Source organism: Nannospalax galili, unplaced genomic scaffold (genome assembly GCF_000622305.1).
Source record: "Nannospalax galili isolate Female #2095 unplaced genomic scaffold, S.galili_v1.0 scaffold1585, whole genome shotgun sequence".
Taxonomy (NCBI): Eukaryota; Metazoa; Chordata; class Mammalia; order Rodentia; family Spalacidae; genus Nannospalax; species Nannospalax galili.
In genome coordinates, this window is record NW_008353737.1 from 405,550 (window position 1) to 415,980 (window position 10,431).

General features: G+C 42.0%; 1 non-coding gene across 1 annotated transcript; it reads right to left on the reverse strand.

The window, feature by feature from the left end:
• Positions 1-9,672: 9,672 nt before the first annotated feature.
• On the reverse strand, positions 9,673-9,803 carry LOC115067334. The gene has a single exon (XR_003846757.1). It is a non-coding gene; the product is annotated as a small nucleolar RNA SNORA24 (small nucleolar RNA).
• Between the last annotated feature and the right edge of the window lie 628 nt (positions 9,804-10,431).

Consider the following 10,431-nt stretch of genomic DNA (forward strand, 5'->3'; position numbering starts at 1 on the left):
TCTTTTCTGGCTGAAAAGACTGAAAGTTCTATTTAGCATCTGATAGCTAACTTTTTCCTTCTCATTTTTGCCCTTTCTTTGTATTTCTTCTGTAACAATTCTAAACCTCTGTGAGGCAACTGGAAACCCCCTGGAGGTATGGGGGTTGGGAGGTATAGGCAAGCATCAGTATAAGGTAAATGAAAAAGGAGGCAGCATATTTGGATGTTTCAAACTGTTTTGCTACTTTACATACCTTGACACTTTACCTACCACAAGGCATGGGCATGTTCTTATGTGGCTTTTGCATTGAGGCTGCAGGCTGAGACCATAGCCTTGAGGGTAGACCACATCTGTCCAGGGAATGGCCATAAGTACAGCTCCTCAGACAGGAAACCAGAACACTGAGGGCAACTGCTGACAGACAGGAGATTGGTGGTTTGCCATCTTCCAGTCTGGAGCCTCAGGACTAGAGTCTTTCAGGTGTGGGCAAATTTCCTCTTTGAAGGGAGACTTCTTTAGATCCAGCTTCCCTGAAGTTACAATTCAGACCAGTGAAATAAAGCCTGTGTATAGGAGGAATAACAGAGAGATAGCAACCTTTTACTTTGTAAGGAAGTTTGTTTAAAACAAATCACTATTTGTGTCTTTGTATCATCAATGTTTCTGGGGTTTTTCTGGGGCAGGTCTTTTTGAGACAGGGTCTCCTTATAGCCCCAACTGACCTGGAACTTGCTTTGTAGACCAGGCTGGCCTTGAACTTAAAGGACTCTGCCTGTCTCTCCTCCCAAGTTCTGGGATTAAAGGCATGTACTACCATGCCTGGCTATGTTTCTGTTTTTTTTTTTTTTTTTTTAAGACTTTAGGGATTGAGGAGATGGCTCAGTCCTTGTCATACAAGCAAGAATGTGGATCCCCAGCACCCATGTAAAGGCTAGGTGGGCCAGTAGGCACCATCTGTAATTCCAGTCTGGGAAGGTGAAGCAGCATCCCTGAAACAAGCTGGTTAGTGAGACTAGCCTTGTCAACAGCTCTGGGTTTGACCCACAGATCCTCCCTCAAAAAATAAGGTAGATGAGTAGTCAAGGAAATTCCCCATAGCAACCTCATGTGCACATACATGTGCCCACATGCATTTGAACATGGATACACACATGCATGACCTACCTACCTATACATATGAAAAGAATTAAAAAAATTTTTAATTAATTTAATTTTATGTGTATGAGTGTTTTGCCTCCATGTATGTAAGTACACCACTTGTGTGCAATGCCTGAGGAGGCCAGAAGAGGGCGTTGGATCCCCTGGAATTGGAATTACAGACAGTTGTTAGCTGCCATGTAGATGCTGGGAACTGAGCCTGGGTCTTCGGCAAGAGCAGCCAGTGATCTTAACCACTGAGTCATGTCTTCAACCCAAAAAGAATAATTTTTACAAGAACCTTAAACATCTAACAAAAGAAAAATACCCCTTTTAGAGAGGGCATTATTAAAGAACAAGCAAAATCCACTTCAGAGGGCTGGATTATAGGGAACACATGCCGTGAAGAGGGATGGGCCATGTCTCCAGCGGTGGCAGGCTTTCTTCTCTGCCTACAGAGCTTGATGGGAGACAAGGCCGAAAGGCAGTTGCTGGAGCAGGTCCTGGAGCTCTGAGTAACAGGATGAGAAACTAGCGTGTCAGCTTTGAGACAGTCAGATTTTCTGGCTGTTTCACAAGACGGAACCCAACATGAGGAAAATAAATGCTTGAGAAATTTAAATTGTAGGTTAACATGTAGCTTCTGGTGGAATTTCTGCACTTTGAGGAAACAAATACTAGAGGAAGGAAAGTCATTTAGGGAAAGAAGCGTGGAACCCAACCCAGACTTGAGCTGAAGTGTAATGATGTGTCTATTGGTCACCAGGGAGAGGTGATTTTGAAGAACACCACAGACACTCCTAATAAACAAATAGTCTTTTAACATTTCAGACAATTTCTCATCTGAGCAGGACTCAGGCCGTATTGGTGCAGGCCTCCTGCCTTTAACTTGTCTTGATGTCTGTACTGTTCTTTGGTTTGTGATTTTCATTTGAATCACGTACCACAAATTGTAATTATTTCACTCACATGAGCATTTCAGTAGCATCTGTTTTCCCCACTAAAGCATAATGTGTGTAAGAACAAAGTCCATCATCTTCCTCACCGTTCTCTCTGCAGTCAGGGCCTGAGTCTGACATAGTAGTTCTCAACAAGTACTTGTTGACCGAGTAGGTGAATGAATAAGCAAATGTGCTTCTGGGAAGCTTGATTGACATCATCACCATCAAGTGTGCTTTACTAAGTGCCTTCCTGTGAGGGCCCTTTTTGTTTTGTTTTGTTTTGTTTTTTAAATAGAATGAACCTGTTAAAGGCCCCCATTAAACACAGACAAATGATGCCCTACTCAGCTCCTGGAAGCACCCCTGGTTCCTGGCAGCTAGCTTTCTTTCCCCTGAGGTATGTCACTTACATAGTGCCACCTGTTGGATAAAACAGAAAATTCAGCTTTTCATAAATCACATTTTCCCTTTACAAATAAACACATAATCCCAACTGAAAATTTCAGACCTAGAATCTTCTTTAGCATTTTAAATTTTTAATATTTAAATTCATTTTCTTGGCTTAATTTTCTGTTTTCTATTAAATACTGGCTTTGCTTTTATCCCCCCCCCCCCTTTTTTTTTTTGGCTTTTTTGAGACAGGGTCTCCCTGTAGTCCTAGTTGGCCTGGAACTCACTATGTAGACCAGGCTGGCCTTGAACTCAGATATCTGCCTGCCTTTGCCTCCCTAGTGCTGGGACTATAGGCGTGTGCCACTACACCCGGCTTTTACCCCATTTTTTAGTTTTCAGATAAAGAAATCCTAGTAAACTATAAACATATGTAAAAGTTGTCAGGGAATTGGAAGTACTAATAGAATAGTTTTGTGCCATGCATGATGATTTGGTATTTGTGGGAGAAATACTAGAGCAATGGATGCCAAAACTTTCCTTAATGAGACAACTGAAAAGAAACTTCAAGAGCATGCAGTTACTCAGTTACTGTTGTAAAAATTTGCTGTTATATTTGGAAAAACATGAAAAAAATAGCTGATATCATCATGGTTAAAGATGTCAGTGATTATATTCGACAGCCCATGTATCTCTAAACATTACATAAGGAATGCATATGCATACCTTGCCTTCCTTCTCTATCTTAGGAGAAAAGCTTATTGACTCAATGATCTTATCACTGTCTCTTCCTGTGGCTTTTATCACAGCAGGGTTGAAGTAGTATTGCTGGCTTGTTTGTCTACTTTTGGACTTAACACCAAACTTTTTTAAAGTCTTGCATTTTTATTTCCTTTCATTTTATGTGTATGAGTGCATTGCCTGCATGTGTGTAAGTGCACCCATATTGTGCAACGCCCACAGAGGTCAAAAGAGGGCATCAGATCCCCTGGAACTGGAATTACAGATAATTGTTAGGCACCATGTTGGTACTGGGACTCAAACTTAGGTCCTCTGTAAGAGCAGCCAGTGTTCTTAAGTACAGAACCATCTCTCTAGTCCAAGAGTCTTGTGTTTGGGGATATGATTTTTTTTTCCTTTCTTTTCTTGATTACTGGTTCCATATTAGCTGTAGGATTTCCTTATGGTTATTTTTTGGTGATCCCTCTTAGATGTTCTGCAAAGAAAATTTGTGTGTGTGTGTGTGTGTGTGTGTGTGTGGTTCTAGGGATTGAATTTAGGGCCTGGTACATACTAGGCAAGTGTTCCACCATCCAGTCACATCCCCAGCCCTTAGAGAATATTTATATATGGAACATATGAACATAATATGATGTACTAATTCATTCTCTCTCTCCCTCCTCTCTCCTCTCTCTCTCTCTCTCTCTCTCTCTCTCTCTCTCTCTCTCTCTCTCTCTCTCCCCAAACACACCTCTCTTTCTGGAGTCTTGTCTGTGGTATTTTAAAAAAAAAAGACACCCAACTTGTATGCGCCCCTAATCAATTTTTTGGCAATAATTTCTATCATCACTTTTTCCTGTGTAGGTAATACATAGATATGTTCTTGGCTTTATTTTTGTGTTTCTGATTTTATTTTTTCCAAGCTCTTTGATTCATTTGAAATTTGCCTCTGTATATTATTGACCAAACATTACAAATTTCCTGCAAGTATGAAGCAACCTCTGCACCATTTGCTGAACAGATCATTTGCTCTTAAATGTTTTTTAAAATTTGTTCTTTCCTTTATTATTATAAATTAATTTTATACATGAACATTATTTATTTATTTATTTATTTATTTATTTATTTATTTATTTATTTATTTCATGCATATGTTCGGAGGTCAGAAGAGGCTGTCGGATCACCTGGGACTGGAGTTACGGACAGTTGTTAGCTGCCATATAGGTGCTGGGATTTGAACCTGGGTCCTCTGCAAGAACAACCAGTGTTCTTAACCACTGAGCCATCTCTCCAGCCCCATGAACATACATTTTAAGGCTTTCATTTTTGTTCCCTTAAGTACCCAGTAATTATTGTGCCAATATGACACATTTTCAACCAATATGACACATTTTCATCCATGATAACTATTTCATATCTTTCAATATACAATCCTCCTTACTTTTTAAAAGTGTATTTGTTTTTAAAATTGTATGCATATGAGTATATTGCCTGCATGTATGTAAGTGCATCTGTGTCATGCAGTGCCCACAGAGGCCAAAAGAGGGCATAAAAATCCCTTGAAATAGGAATTAAAGATGGTTGTTAGCCCCCCATGTTGGTGCTGGGATTTCAACCAGGTCCTCTGCAAGAACAACCGCTGATCTTCGCTGCTGAGCCATCTCTCCAGCCCTACAAGTCTTCCTTATTACTATTTCCTTTAGAATTTCCCATATTTACTCTTCCTTACTTTTTTCTTTCAGATGAACCATTAGAACCACTTTTCCAATTCCTAAATTATGACTATTAGGATTTTGATTCACTGTCTTCATATTTATCTATTCAATGAGTATTTTCTTTTTTTTAATTTTCTTTGGTGCCAGGAGTGGTGGCACATGCATTTAACTCTAGCATTCAGGAGGTAGAGACAGGGGATCTCTGTGAGATCCAGGGCAGCCTCATACTCACTATGTAGACCCTGCCTCCAAAAAAAACCCCAGAGCATCAGTCCCTTCCTGTGGGCTAGGGTTGTGTGTGGTTCCTCTCAGGAGCCTGAGTTGTGGTCCCCACCTGTGAGCTGGAACTGTGGTCCTCCTCCTGTGAACCTGGAGTCATAGTCCCCTCCCATAAGCTAGGGACCCCCCTCTTGTGAATCTGGAGCTGTGGTTTCTCCACCCTCCCCCAAGCTGGAGCTATAAGTACCCCCCACTCCCCCAGTTGGAGCTGAGGTCTCTCTCCCATGAACCCAGAGCTGCAGTCCCCTCCCATGAACTTGGAGCTGTGATCCTCTCCTATGAGACAGAGATGTGGTCCCCTCATGTGAACCAGAGTTGAGTGGTTCCCTCTTACTAACCCCGAGCTGAGGTCCCCTCCTGTGAGCTAGGATTATGGTCCCTTCCTGTGAGCCTGAGTTGTGATCCCCTAGCATGAGCTGGAGCTGTGGTTATCTCCTGTGAGCCTGGAGTCAAGGTCCCGGTGAATCAGGAGCTGTGGTCCCCTCCTGTGAGCTGGAGCTTTGGTCCCCTACCTTGAGCCACAGTTCCACGTTCCTCTGGTGGTAGGCGATCCTGGAGGACTTCCCGATATTGGGTAGCCTTCAGTCTTCTCGAGTGACTACATTCCCCACAACACACTCCTCTGAGGTCCCAGTTGTGCATGGTAGAACCTCTGTTATTTGCAGATTCTGGTCTTGGAAGGACTGATTCTCTGGCATGGATCTCCCACCTTCACTGAGGCCCAGCTCTAGTCCTCACTCAACGCATGGTCCTGGGTATCCAGGCTTTGATGTTGGACCTCTCCCATTACCACACACCAAGAAGCTTTCTATTATTGTTCTATTACTTTTCACCTGTGCCCTAATTGAACTGCTAGAGATAAAAATCTAAGTCTGGGAGGTTAAAAAAAAAGTACTACAATAACTAAACTGATATAATCCTCAAACTAAAAATATGTAATTATACCTTAGAATATAAATTCAAAATTCTCTGTCTACTATAATTTTTTAATATTGTTTACTACAAAACTGTACTACCAAGCTTCAACAATAATATGAAATTTATCAGTGTTTCTATAATGTGAGTTTGCCATTCACGCCCTTTCCAAATTCTCCAACTATACGAAGCCTTTCAATTTAATCGTTACTTCTTTTTTTTAATTAAAAAAATTTATATTATGTGTATGAGTGTAAGGTAGGTAGGTGAACCTGTGTCATGAGGTGCTTGTGGAGGTCAGAAGAGGGTGTGGTTGTTAGCCGCCATGTGGGTGCTGGGAATCAAACCTGCAAAGGTGGCTGCCAAAGCGGCCAGTGCTCTTAACAGCTGAGCCATCTCTCCAGCCCACCATGTTACTTCTTAAAGAAAGAAATGATAATAAAATATTTTTAATAATACATTTTGATTTATTTTTATTTTATGTGTGTGGTGGTTTGATTGAGAATATCCCCCCATAGGCTCCAAGTATTTGGACATTTTGTCCCCAATTGGTGGTGCTGTTTTGGGAGAGCTTAGAAGGTGTGGCCATGCTAGAGGATGCACATCACTTGGGGCGAGCTTTGAGAGTATACAGGACTTGCCGGATATTGAGTCACTCTCTTGCTTCCTGTGCCTGCTTGAAGATATTTGAGGTTAGCTTCTGCTCCTTTTCCAGCCACCTCTGCCTCCATGCCTCCCCACTATGCCTCCCAGCCATGATGGACTCTTGCCCCCTTTGGAACTATAAGCCAAATAAACTCTTTTATAAGTTCCCTTGGTCATGATGTTTCTATCACAGCAACAGAAAAGTAACTAATACAATGTGTATGAGAGTTTTGCCTGCATGTATGCAACTGCACCACCTGCATTCAGTTCCAGAAGAGGGTGTTGGATCTCCTGGAACTGGTTACAGATGGCTGTGGTGCTGCGAATCAAAACTGAGTCCCCTGAAAGAGCAGCCAGTGCTCTTAACTGCTGAGCCATCTCTCCAGCCCCATCAACAAGTATTCTTAAGAACTGTTATGAAGAAGCTAATAAATGTTGTCTAATGGCCACACTTGTAAACACATCATTCCTTCTTATATCTATATCTATCTTCCTTTTCTAGAAAATAGAAAAGAGCATCTCCTTTCATATTATCTAGCAAGGATTTTCCAACTACTTGAACATAAGACAATTAAAGTGGGTGCAAATAGGAGAAATTTCAAAATAAACCAGGAAGAAAATCAGACTCATTGAGTACAGTTAGGGTTCAAATTCTTTTTAATTCAAATTGGAAAATTACATACTATATAAAATGTTGAGGCAGAAATTGAAAATGACAACATATGGGTTTAAAAAAAGAGCATGCTTTAATCCCAGCATTCAGGGGGCAGAGGAAGGCAGATCTCTGTGAGTTCGAGGACAGCCTGGTCTACATAATGAGTTCCAGTCCAGCTGGGGCTACATAGTGAGACTTTGTTTCAAGGAAAAAAGATACATACATATACATGTGTGTGTGTGTATGACTATCTTAGGCTCTTTAGACAGTCCCATATTTTGCAATGAGATATAGCATCTCAACCAGCACCTGTTTGACATCTGAGAGATGTGCATCCTGAGTTCAGTAGAACTGAGATTAGATACTGTCTTTGCAGCCCTGAAAAAAATCAAGATAAAAGTTTGGGCACGATAAAGTAAATCAATCCATATTACTGAAAATTGGAGTTAAACATAGTTCTATAATCATAATAATCTGTTAGTGTTATTTATGTTGTTGGAGAAATTTTAATGCGAATTTAGTGATTTTAATTAGAAACTATGATGTCATTTTATTTTTTATATTTACTTACGTATTGTGTGTCTGTGCATGTGCCTTTGCCCATACGATGGCACATACGTGGAGGTTAGAGGGCAACTTTCCACCATGTGGGCTCTGATCATTGAACTAAGGTCATCAGACTTGGCAGCAAGTGCCTTTACCTGCTGTGCCATCTTGTTAGCCTATAGGAACTATTATGCCATTGAAGAGTTTAAATATTAAACAAACTTTTACGTCTCTATGTTATATTCAATATATTTATTCTTCCTTCTTTCCTTCCTTCCTTCCTTCCTTCCTTCCTTCCTTCCTTCCGTCCTTCCTTCCTTCCTCCCTCCCTCCCTCCCTCCGTTCCTTCCTTCCCTCCTTCCTTCCCTCCTTCCTTCCTTTCCTTCTTTGAGACAGGGTCACCCTTTAGCCCCAGCTACAGGGAGAATTCACTCTGAAGACCAGGCTGGCCTTTATCTCACAAAGATCTATCTATCTGTCTGCCTCTGCCTCCTGAGTTCTGGGATTAAAGATGTGTGCCACCACACCTGGCTTTGGTTTTATCATTAATACCATTATTAATATTATTATTGACTTGTAATCATACTTTACATACATCTACATGTTTCTTACATTCTGTGCATGTCATTCATTTTCCTTATGGACATAGACATGCTTGGATCTAAGCAATGGAGCAGTTGGCCCATGGGAGGGAGAAAGAGCAGCCTGTGGACCCAAGGTGATTCTTAGGGTAGGGTAATCACAGCAGGTGTAGTTCATTCTTTGGTCCTCTGGCCCTGCCACTCTCCTCCCTCTTATTACACATACACAGACCCCCTCCCCCCTTTCTCTCTCATAGACTTGGTCTCTTAGGTGACGTTTTTGGAACTTCCTGGGAAATCCCCCTTTGCCCACACCTCAGCCATTTTCAGGGTCATTGCCCACCCCCCCCCCACAGTGTAATTTATCCACCTCCTGAGAGTGTGCTCTGAGGTGGAGCTGAAGGGAAGCTGAAGGGTACTCAGTGCTGCTCCCAGAGCAGGCGTTTCATTGAGAAGGAACAAGTGATAACTGTTCTGTTGAGCCACACAATGGCTGCTTTCTCCTCCCAGTGACCTTTACCCAGGAAGAGGCCAAGCACACTCATCAAGTCTCTGCATTTGCTAGAAAGAATATATGGTAAGCAGAGCAAGAAGGCCCTCATTGTCACCAAGAGCATCTAGAAGCCATGGGAACTTTTCACACAGAAGCCTTGGTTGGGTAGTCAAATGCAGTAATATAATCTGACTGTGGAAATAGGCTACTTAAAGAATAATTTTTTCAGTTGGATTTGGATTGGCCTGGGTGATGGCTAATGCCTTGTCAGTGTGGTGATCCCATGGCAACCATGTTAGTTTGCTTATAATTTGTGCTTTCTCCTATAGTGTTTGTTCACAGAGCCCTGATTTTGTAGTTATTCAGCAACCATGGGCCCAATCCTTGGGTTAGCTTTTTTTTCACGTATTTATTTTATTTTATGTGTATGAGTGTTTTGCCTGCCTGTGTGTAAGTGCACCACCTGTGTGCAGTGCCTGTGGAGGCTAGAAGGTGGTGTTGGATCCCCTGGAACTGAGGTTATAGATGGTTCTTAGGTGCCATGTGGGTGCTGGGAACCAAACCTGGGTCTCTGCAAGAGCAGCCAGTGCTCTTAATTGCTGAGCCATCTCTCTAGCCCTCTGGGGTTAGCCTTTTTTTTTTTTTTTTTTTTTTTTTTTTTTTTAACAGTGATGAATGTTACTTGTACAAGTCAGAATCGGATACCAATTAAATGGTGACAGCTTTGCCAATAAACAAGAACATGCTCTTCCATGGATAGGAAGGGAGACTGCCATAGCTGACAGGTCCCAATGATGCATGAAGCGGGGTTAGCCTTTTAAGGGGTCATCCACTTGCACTTTGCCAGGGATTGGTCTGTTGTGGACCACTGAGGACTTCTGAGGAAGACAGGACATCCTGCCATGTTGCCCTTTCTTCTTTAGGCCTTGGCAGACTAATATTAAGGCTAGAACTGAGAGAGGTGAATAAAGGCCCAGGTCGTTACACAGCTGAACTCCAGAGCTATCCATGCTCAGTCTCCCTGTTCATTTTTCTCTGGATTGCAGCAAGTTCATATACAAACTTTCACAGCTGAACCAATAGTACCAGATACAAACTCCTCAGTAAACAATTTATAAAGACTCTGGCATTGCTGGGTTTCAAGCAAGATGCTGCACTCCTGAGGACTTCTGAGGAGTTTCATTGTCACAGTGCAGAGGAACTGGAGATTGATTTGAACAATAGCCATCTAGTGGGAGGGTGGGACAATTCTTTTCACTCCACAACAGCTTCTAACCCCATATCTAGCATCCTGTATTTGTTTATTTTTTTCTCCATGGAAGATTTAGAACTGAGGCCCATCCCTCTCTCCTCTCTCCCTCCTTCTCCCTCCTTCCCTCTGTCTCTCCCTCCTTTCTTCCTCTCTCCCTTTAGTAAATGTCTATCAAACCCC